Genomic DNA, 11,420 nt, shown 5'->3' on the forward strand with positions numbered 1-11,420 from the left:
TTTGTCCTTGGACAGGTCCTCCCTTTCTCCTGGAAGGGCCTCTGTGGTGACCTTTTTAGTCATGCAGAAAAGCAATTTCTTACCCCTTTTTCTGCGGACAGCCCTGAACCAGTCAGGGCTGTGGATGTTAAGTATTCTGTTCACTAATGAAAATTTGGTGTGTATTTTAGCAGGACTGTGCCCTTGCAAATAAATTATTTTAAAATATGAATTTAAACTGTCCAGTCTCTGAAAATTATTGCTTGTTCTTAAGAGATATTTCCTTTTTATCTCTCCCCAGTGTTTATTCCCAGGAGATGGCCAGCCCAGCCCACGCCAGGAGAAACAGCAGGCCCGGTGGTCTTCTCACAGCGAGAACAAGGACCTGGGCTGGGTCGGCAGGTGCGCCCTGGCCTGGCCAGTTGGGACCCCACACGTGGTGCTCTGTCCCTGCTGTCATTGCTGCCTCCATTCCAGGAGCCCCCAAGCCCTGACACAGTCTACCTGCTAGGAGCACAGGTGTGAGTTTGAATCCCAATTCCACCACTGTGTCCCAGTATAACCTCAGGCAACTCATGTTATGTACCCCTCCTAACTCAGTTTTCTCATTTGCAAAATAAGGATAACAATACCTACAAGATGGTCCCTGCCCTGAGGTGCTTTGCCATCCTGTATACACAGGCAGACCTCCAGTCAGCCAAAGGGGATGATGGACAACTGAGACAATCCCGCCTACCCAACCTCGCACACCCAATGGATGCACCAGCAGAACCAGTCCTCTGCAGCAGCCATCGAGAAGCTACTAAGGGTGGGTACTGCCTGTGCTTGGAAACTCAGCTTGACTGTCTTCCCGCAGGGAGATCTTCCTTGTGCACTGCCTCTCCCCATAGGTGCACGGAGTTCGACTGCCTCCAAGGCTGAACGTGGTCTTCCTCACACCCTGGCCAAGGAAGCATGCTGACTCCTGGAGGGCAAACAGGCTCTGCCCAAAGGGCCGCCCTCACTAGCTACCTGTCTCACCCCGACTTCATTGGCCTTCTTGGGCCAGGACCAATTCCCAGGCTCTGCTCCTCCCCACATCCCTGGATCATCCTTCTTGAAAGAAAAAGTCTCCCCATACTCAGTGCCCCCTCACTTCCCTCCACACACACCCACTGCACCCTCTCAGAGCCTCGCAGCTCGGCTTTACCATCCCATGCGCTTTGCCTCTGGGGGCTCTCACTCTGCAGTCTTCAGAGGATGCCCTGGCATGTTGGAAGTTTCACCCTGACACCATGAGGGACAGAAGTGACTGGGGGTTCATGCCCCTGGGCTGCCCACAGGGGCATGACTGGTGCAGGAATATAAAAGCCAGCTCCCTTGCCATGACAGGAGCAAAAAGGGGGATTTACTCACTGTTCCAGAGCCCAAAGGATCAGGGGGAGGCTGCGCCCTCACCTCAAATCACATTCTCGTCTGGCTTCCTCTTTGTTCCTGTCCTGCTTGTCTTACTCTCTACTGGTCTCCCCTGGACACATCTTCTTAATAAATCACATGCAGACTCTCTCTTCCTCTGTCTCTGGCGTGCTGGGTTCCTGGCTCCTACGGCAGGGGATGTGCTCCCCTGCTCCCACGTAGCTTATGGCCATGTGGGACTCCACATATGGACTAAGAGACTTTAGTTAGCTTGAATGCTGAATTACACCTGGCTACAACATGGAACAGAAGCTCCAGACACTGGCCTACTTTTGGAATCCCGGCTGCACCTTTTCTAGGACTGGCTTCTCTCAATAAATGTTGCTCCCACTACAAATAAATAAATAAATATAAATTTTCTTAAAAATCACATGCACACTCCCTCTCATCTCAGAATCTGCTTCTGGGCCACCTGACCTAGATCACTGTCACACACTCTAATGAGACACAGGGACACTGGTCTAAGACCACTTAACCATGTATGTTCTTGGGTGTGTGTATGTATCCTTACATACACACTCAGCAGGCATGTGGGTGTGTAAGTATGCAAGTGTACAGGTATGCTGCTTGAGAATGAGCATGTGCATGTTCTGGAGGACAAGTGTGTTTGAAAATATTTGCACAGGTGGCCTGATGTGTGTGCTTCTGTCAGTAAATGTGGGTATAGGTGAGGAATGCATATGTACTGATATGTATGCATACAAGAAGCGGTGGGTGTGTGTACATGCGTGCACACACTTGTGTCTAGCCCAGTGATTCTCAACCTTGGCTGCACATTAGAATCACCTGGGAATCTTTTTAAAATCCTGATTTCTGGGGCCCCACCCCATAACAAAGAAACAGAATTTCCAGAGGATGAGGCCCAGAAATCAGGATTTTAAAAAGATGCCCAGGTAATTCTAATGTGCAGCCAAGGTTAAGAACCACTGGTCTAGCCCTTCTACTGGGAGTTTAGGACAGAAGTAACTTAAAGCATCTGAGCATCTATCTTCACAGCTCGCAGAGCCCACGTCCCCCTGACATGCCAGCAAACATCTGGTACTGGGCCACTGCTAAATGTCTGTAAACACAGCCTCATTTCTCAGTTAAGCAAACATCAGATCCCCAAAGCCCACTGACACATCAATGAAAGATTTGGGGGACAGGAAAATCTTGTAAATGAAACCTGGCCCACCAGGACTGAAGACACCCACTCCATTTTACCACCATCAGCACATGTGGGTGCCTGTCAAGCTAGACCCACTATCACTCCCACCCAAAGGGTTTGGCATACAACCTTCCACTCGGTTTTATAAACGTGAGCAAGTTGCTCATTTTTCTATGCCTCAGCTCCCTCATCTGAAAATAGCATCACTGGGTAATAAGAATATACTTACTATATGAGTTTGCTAGGACTACCAGAACAATGTACCACAAACTGAGTGGTTTAAACTACAGAAACCTATTGTCTCATAGTTCTGGAAGCTGGAAGTCTGAAATCAGGTGTTGGAAGCATTGTTTTCTCCCAAGGCCTTTCTCCTTGGCATGTGCGTGGTTGCCTTCTCCTTGTGTCTCTTTGCATCATCTTCCCTGTATGCATATCTGTGGGTCCAAATTTTCCCTTCTTATCAGGACACCAGTCATATCGGATTAGGGCCCACCTTAAAGACCTCACTTTAACTTGATTATCTCTGTAAAGACGCTATCTCCAAATAAAGTCATATTCTGCAGTACTGTGGGTTAGGACTGGGGATACAATCCAACCCTTAACACTTACCTATAGGGTTGTTATGAGGATTAAAATTAGTTTTTGTAAAATTAGTTAGTTTTGTAAGTCAGTGCACTTTTGTATAATGCACAAAAGGTAACAGGAAAGACAAAGTCCATCCAAAAGTGTTTACCCTCTAGTTATTATGAGACCAATTTCTACCAATTTCTGTCGAAATACTAGTTTTTCTGTAGAAAAACTGGGCTCAAATAGAGCCTTGTTTGTATGCCACAAACCTGAGCATACCAGGTGTGCCAAATGAACCTACTGTTAACTCCTTTTTGTTTGTTAATCCTCACCTGAGGATATTTTTTCCAATGATTTTTAGAGTGGAAGGGAGGGAGAGAGAAAAATATCCATGTGAGAGAGACACGTCAATTCGACCAGGGCCAGGGATCAAACAGGGCGGGGGATAGAGCCTGCCACAGAGATATGTGCTCTTGACCAGACCCCGGGACCCTTCAGGCCATGGGCCAACACTCTATCCACTGAACCAAACCGGCCAGGGTGCTGCTGTTAACTCTTACAACAAATGTTTGTCCTACCGCACCTACAAGGTACCCTTTCCCACTGCCACTCACGACAAACAGCAAAGCCCACTCCAGACTGAAAAAAAACACACATCAATAAAGAGACAGAAACGGGGCCTTGCCTCTAGGCATCTCTTTTTTCATTAACTCAGAGCCCTGAGATCACAGAACCCAACAGGAGGGAGAGGAGATCTTTGAGTGCATTGTTGAGTTTCAGGCTCAGGGGAGCTCCCAGGGTAAATAGTATAATTGTGTGTTTAGACTGTGTGGGCCAATCAGGAAGACCTGCATCCACTGCTGGCCAGAAGGAAATGAAAATTACTTCCTCCAGCACCGGGGCAGGAACGCAGAGGATGGGTTTGCTGGATGGTGGCATCCGGTGGGAGACCCCAGCACTGAGCTCCCCACTTCTGATCACTGACCAGCACCTCCAGTTTGGCCCTGCAGGCCTGGGGTGGCATCTGCACCCACAGGCCCCGCCTGGCAGCCAACGTGGCCTCAAGCAGCCAGCTACTGCTGCAAATGGTTGGGTGAATATAATAATAATAATGCAGTTATTAATATAAATCGCTTATTCAGGTCTTGGATAAATATTACATCAGACCTATTCAGCTATAAGTAACAGATAATCTAACAGATTCAAACACATAGAGGCATTTATTATTTGCTGACAAAAAATGGTAAAAAGGTGATCCTAGAGTTGGTTTGGTAGCCTAATGATACCATCAATGAATCAGGAGCAGACGTCTATCTTTCCTGCTCCTGTCTTTGGCTTGTTGGCTTTTGGTTCTCATGCTTGCAGCTTCACAGTTGCAAGGTGGCTATCCAGTAATAACACCTCCTCCCAAAGGGCGGGAGCAATTTCCTGCTGTTGCTAATTGCTGGGTTGTTTTATTCATGCACTATTTGTCTTCGCAGCAGCTTTATCACCTGCTTAAACGATTTCTTCTGTTGCAATAACAAAGTGACTTTGTTTGCTCAGTTAAAATTTGACTGGTCACATGGCTGAAACAGTAATGAACGAATATCCTTAAAAGCAATGCTTTAAAAATACATACTTAGCCCTGGCCAGTTTGGCTCAGTAGTTAGAGTGTCAGTCCACAGACATGAAGGCTCACAGTTCGATTCCTGGTCAAGGGCACGTACCTTGATTGCCGTTCAATCCTGGCCCTGGTCCGGGCACTTGTGGGAGGCAACCAATTGATGTGTCTCTCTCACATTGATGTTTCTGTCTGTCTCTCTGTCTCTCCTCCCTTCCTCCCTCCCTTCAACTCGTTAAAAACATCAATGGAGGCAGTGCCCTCAGCGGTCCCGGATCTGTCTCTTGTTTCAACAGTGTTTGGACAGGAACAAACCCAGGGACGCCCCTTCTTCCAGCCTCCAGCCACTCTCCTGTGTCTTATGCAGTCACCACCTTCAGAACCACCTCTTGGACCAGCCAACACACCTTTTTTTTTTCTACCTTAACTCCTTATTGCCAAACAACCATGCGCTCCCATATTCATCAGAATTATTCCACCGAGGTGGAGGCTGCAGCCAGCCTGCATCTGCGGGCCTCCCACACCTACCTCTCTCTGGGCTTCTATTTCCACAGGGACGATGCGGCTCTCAAGGGCGTGGGCCACTTCTTCCACAAGTTGGCGGAGAAGAAGGGCGCTGAGTGTCTCCTAAAGTTGCAAAACCAGCGTGGCGGCCGCATTCTCTTCCAGGACGTGCTGAAGCCTCCCCAGATGAGTGGGCAAAACTCAGGACGCCATGGAAGCTGCCCTGGCGTTGGAGAGGAACCTGAACCAGGCCCTTTTGGAGCTGCAGGCCCTGGGTTCTACCCGCACAGACCTTTATCTCTGATTCCTGGAGAACCATTTCCTGGGTGAGGAGGTGAAACTCATCAAGAAGACGGGCTACACCTGACCAACATCCATCCGCAGGCTGCCGGCCCCAGGCTGAGCTGGGCGAGTATCTCTTCCAAAGGCTCACCTTCAAGCACCACCAGGAGCCTTTGGAGCCCAGAGGCCTTTGAGGGGCCCCTCTGCATTCCCTTAGTGCCTGGCTTTTGCCTGAGCCTCTCCCCGAAACTATTAGCCATTCCTTTAACCACCCTGAAGCCCTCTCCCACACATTAGACCAAATGAAACAATAAAGCTTTTAGCAGCAAAAAAAAAATTTTAAATAACAATAAATTAAAAATCAATGGAAAAAATGTTCTTCGGTGAGGATTAATAAACAATAAATAAATACATACATACATAACATTGCGGACCAGTAGTTTTATTGCTAGCTTTACCCAGATAAGTTTCTATTGAATGAGTACAAAAAAACGTTTTACATAAATGTTAAAGGCACGCTTTAAAATTAGATACCCATTGCATTTTCAAGTTATTTATTACATGTTCTTACAAGCTAATATCTTTTTAAAGTATGATACTTTGTAAAAACACTGTGTAATAGGAAGCAAGAATTCTCGTGATCTGTCCGCAATGTGTTAAGGCAGTGGTTAAGGCAGTGGCTCTCAACCTTGGCTGCACATTAGAATCACCTGGGAATCTTTTTAAAATCCTGATGTCACCAGAAATTCCCAGGTGATTCTAATGTGCGGCCAAGGTTGAGAACCACCGTGTTAAGGAAAACATGTAGAAGCTAACAAAACTCCAAGAAGGTAATGAGACAATGATATTGAAAATGAGGTATGTAATCACATGACGATAGTACCCTTGACAAGTTAGAGTGTGGACAAGCTCAGCACCCCTTCTAGTGTGTTCTGTACAGGACGCCTGGACAAGGGGTGAGTGGGGCTCAGCGTCAGCCTGTGCTTCACTCACCAAACTGTGCGCCCTGCATGGGGCTCTTCTCCCGAGGAAAGGGCACTTGTTTATAACTTGCACAGATGTTACACAGAGATTTCTCTCATTCCCTCAGCCGTGTCTAGAGTTGCCAAGATGCATGGCAGGCAGGAGAATAAAGAGGAACACAAAGAAATACCCACCGAGCATCAAATGAGGCCCACCTGAAAACGTTTTTTGTTTGTTTTCTAGAGAGAGAGAGGAAGGGAGACAGAGAGAGAGATAGAAACATCAATGATGAGAGAGAAACACCATCAATCGGCTGCCTCCTGCACGCCCCCCACAGGGGATTGAGCCCACAACCCAGGCATGTGTCCTGACCGGGAATCAAACCAGTGGTCCCCCCCAATGGTCCCCACACACACACACCTGGTTCCTGGCTCGATGCTCAACCTCTGAGCTACACCAGCTGGGCCTTTGTTTAAGGTTTTTAATGTTCCAAGGACACAAGGGAAAGGAACTTTTAAGAAGGAGGCTCCCTGTCCAGAGGCAAGGCTGGGGTATAAAGTGTGGAGAGCCCATTCTCTGGAGGAGCAGAGAGAGGCAGTGCCTGCAGCAGCCCTTCTGGAAGATGCCTCATTAGAAGGGGCCCCACAACATGACAAGGGACGTACTCCCCATAGCTGCAGCCTTATTTAACTTAATCTTTTTTCATTTTTGTCATTTAAGGATATGACCTAGAAACGTAAAAAGTCAACTTTGACTTCTGATGGGTTTAATAATTCCCCCTACAAAAGCAGCAGAACTCCAGACCCCAAACAAACTTAAATACACCCAATTATTTGGGGGGATCCTTAAAGGGGAGTTTGCCATTTTACTCCTAAATTGGCCTATGCAGTTGCCACCCAGCATTGACCCTGCCTTCTTCCCAAACCCACATATTATTTATCCATATTATGTATCCATATCGTGCAGGAGCCTCACCTCCAGCCCAATGAGGAACGCCTCCATCCATGCTACAAGTGCTCTGATGGGTGCTCCCAAAACCACCGTCCTTGGGTGCCCTCACAGTGCTGGGCCTCTTGCAGAAGTGGGGTGTAGGCTCCCCATCTCTGTGCCTAACCTCATCAACTAGGTCTCAAAGTAGCTCTGCCAACATTCAGACCTCACCTAGTGGTCCCATCAAGTCCTGGAACACCCCACGCCTACCCTAGGCCTGAGCAACCTGAAGAAACCTGGGTGTCAGTGGGGACCTCTGCATCCCCATGCCCAGTCCACGGTCCACACACCCAGTCCACTGAGCTAGCCTTGAGCAGATATTATACCACCCACCCCATCTCCTCCTCTTATTTTTTACCCTCTTCTACCACCAAAAATACTCAAAGCTGCTTCCAATTGCAACACAAAGACTCCCAAATACTGATGTGTCTGAGAGAGAGAAATACAGAGTGCTGTCTACATCAGCAGCAACAGAAGACCCTCTGGTATCCTTGGCAGAAAGAAGGGAGGTCTCTCCTCATCAGGGGAGGACACTACATAGGGGCTGTGCAGAGTTCAAGGAAATATTGGTGGAGTTGGCAGAGACATTTACTGCTTCCTGTTTGACCTCCAGGCCTGTAGGTAGAATTGTAAGTCCCAAAATGTCAATTTTCCCATGTAATTTAAAAATTTTTAATTGCCCAATAGGCAGGTAAGAATACTTGCTTTCTATGAAACTGTTTTAATCCTAAATATTAGTTTTATTTGCTTTTGAACTATACAGAAAGCGAATCCCATAGCAAAAAAGCACATCTATTTAAAAGCATCACACACCTTATTGTGAAAAGTCCTCTCAGATATAAGGCCTGAAAACTATAAGGAGGACCATAAATACTGTGAATGGACGTTTAAAAAATTCACCCAACAAGTGTGATAAACTCAAGTTTTGTATTAAGAAAGAAGGGAGCTGGATAGGAGAAAAATCACTCCTTTCTAATTGGGGACGGTCTATCATAAGGGTTTCTAAGGTCAATACACAGGAATGCTTCCCTTTGTGCCAGGAAAGTCAGACGTGGGCCTGTGGAGCACAGTCATTTCTCCCTCGTACAAAGAAGCGGAAACTGGGCCCATGGGGAAGGCTAACCGCTGGCTGAGAGCAGGAAACCCCCCAAGCCAGCGGTTCTCAACCTGTGGGTCGCGACCCCTTCGGGGGTCTAACGACCCTTTCACAGGGGTTGCCTAAGACCACCGGAAAACACATATTGAATATATAATTACATATTGGTTTTGTGATTAATCACTATGCTTTAATTATGTTCAATTTATAACAGTGAAAATACATCCTGCATATCAGAAATTTACATTACGATTCATAACAGTAGCAAAATTACAGTTATGAAGTAGCAACAAAAATAATTTTATGATTGGGGGTCACCACAACATGAGGAACTGTATTAAAGGGTCATGGCATTAGGATGGTTGAGAACCACTGCCCCAGGCTGTCTAAATGCTATTGAGACAAGTGTTCTGGCACATCGCAGACAAGGTAAGCCAGATTCAATACCATCTATTCCAATCTGGGAGGAGGACTGGGATGGGAAAGCAGAAACTAGTTGGTTCTTTCTATGTTTTCAGGTTTCTTTAAATCTTATCCTAAACATAGTAGTCCATCTAACACACATATATTAATAACAGTCAACTCTGTAGTGTTTTGGGGTTTGTTCGTGGTTTTCTAAAATATTTTTAATTGATTTTTAAAGAGAGAGGAAGGGAGAGAGATAGAGATAGAAACATCGATGAGAGAATCATCATTGATTGGCTGCCTCCTGCACACACCCCACTGGGGACTGAGCCTACAACCCAGGCATATGCCCTGACCAGAAATTGAACAGGTGACCTCTTGGTTCCTAGGTCAATGCTCAACCCCTGACCCACACCAGCCAGGCTTTGGGGTTTTAGTAGAGCTTTGGAAAGGAGGCCAAATTCTCTTTCAGCTTTCCATGGTTATGGGAAGCCTAGCTGTGGACGCCTGCGAACCCTAGGCCCCTGAACTGGAAGCACCCTGCTTAGGAGGATGTCTTGAATCATCCAGCTCACCCCAGGGGTAACAGCAGATAGCACAACACCTACCTACTCAAGGCTATGGGGGTGGGAGTCGGGGACCAAGAATACAGCTACCTAATCAGACCAATGACTTAGACAAAGGGGAAATGGAAAACAGCCCACATTTTCTTGTTGATATCCCATAGTTCCTCCCCCATGCCTTTGGATTAAGAATGATGGACAGGAGAACTGCCTTCTGCCAATTAATTCCAGAGTATAATTTGTAGCCTGGGCCCATCCTGGAAGATCCTGGGCTGCTAACAAACCATGACACTGCTTTAATTTCTCCTTTGCCCCCACACTTTATTAAAACCTGGAGTGGGTTCCATCAAATATCCCTTCAAGGGAAAAACAGAGAGAGGCAGAGAAATGGAGCAACATTTGTCTTAATGCAATATGAAAGATTAGAGTTTGCTGGATAAAGAGGGAGGAAGGAGGGGGGTGGGAATTCTTGTGAAACACACACACGCACAGGGACACACACCCACACAATTTCTCTTTTGCAATGACCTCCTTATGCCCCATCCATCAGCCTGGGGTTGGCTTATTCTAACTAGCAGATTCCTTTATTCTGTATAACAGGCCCATCAGACACAATCTGCATGCCAATTACTGGCACAGACCCCTTGATACCAAAAAATGGAAATTAGCTGTCAAGGAAAGGCTTCAGCCGGCCAGGGCTCTTTCTCGCTCTCTATTTCCAGCTCATATCCACTCTCACTCAGCTCAGGGCCTGGCTCTCACTAGGGAGTCCCAGGTGGAAAAAGTCATCTAAAAAATACAAACATATTTTATTGTTATTAGTATTAGTTGCTGACTTTCTCAGCACAATGTGAAATTCACCAGTGGGCAAAAGCTGCTTAGGGCAGAAATGGGTGAGAGGGGTTGATTTCTGATAATTGCATTTCTTTGGGAGCAGATCAAGGCGTCCCATGAAAGGACATTCAAAGAAATGTGAGGATAAGGGCAAAAGAAAACAGACAAGGAATGGGATTCTATGACCAAGATAACAATCAGAACTTTCACACCTAGGAACGGGCCTAGGCAGAGTTGAGGGGACAGAGGTGAGACAAGCTCCATGAACAAGCCTGCACTGCTACTTTGCATGCTAATCAGCTCTCACAAAGCCAGGCTGCGGCCAACCTGGAGAGCCTCTTATGGACACAGAAACACACCAGCGTGTTTTCAACCCAATGTAAGCATGCTGCCCACAAGGCTTCTACACTGCTGCTCTCAGATTCTCCAAAAGAGCACATTTTATTATAGAATTCCTTTTCTCTTTTTTTCCAAAATGAGTCACAAAGAGAGGGAGTTTATTTTCCACTGTCAAAGGTCCAGGGTCCATGTGGACTCTCATTTGGTGGGACAAAGGAATCCATATGAATCGCTGTGACTTCAGAGTGGTGCCCTGAGAAATCCAGGACATACCCCTTCTCTCAGAGACACCCAAAGCAAGGTCAGGGTAAAAATGTTATTGAGATATATCTTTGTATTAACAATTTTGTTTTATGGATCCATCCACAACAACAATTTTTAATTGAATATTGTCATTATGACACAATGCAATACTTTCTCAAAATCTGGATTCCTTCATTGGCAAGTGGAAAATATCTTTACTCCTAAACAGTCTCTTCTTCCCATGAATTCTAGGAGTTAAAATCGTCAGCAAGGCAAATCTGGAATTTTTTTAGATGTACAATTTTTAAAACTTAATGTAAAAATAGCTTAATCAGGCTCTGGCCAGGTAGCTCAGTTAGAACATTGTCTCAATACACCAAGGTTGCAGGTTCCATCCTCAGTCAGAGCACATATAAGAATCAACCAATGAATACATAAATAAGTGGAACA

At 46.3% G+C, this 11,420-nt stretch overlaps 1 pseudogene across 1 annotated transcript; it reads left to right on the plus strand.

Moving 5' to 3' along the window:
* The first annotated feature begins 5,198 nt into the window (after positions 1–5,198).
* LOC308530069 (ferritin light chain-like) lies at positions 5,199–5,731 on the plus strand (annotated as a pseudogene). Its single transcript has one exon. The product of its transcript is annotated as a ferritin light chain-like (transcript).
* Positions 5,732–11,420: the final 5,689 nt, after the last annotated feature.

This window comes from Myotis nattereri (assembly GCF_964212035.1).
Source record: "Myotis nattereri genome assembly, chromosome: 14".
NCBI lineage: Eukaryota > Metazoa > Chordata > Mammalia > Chiroptera > Vespertilionidae > Myotis > Myotis nattereri.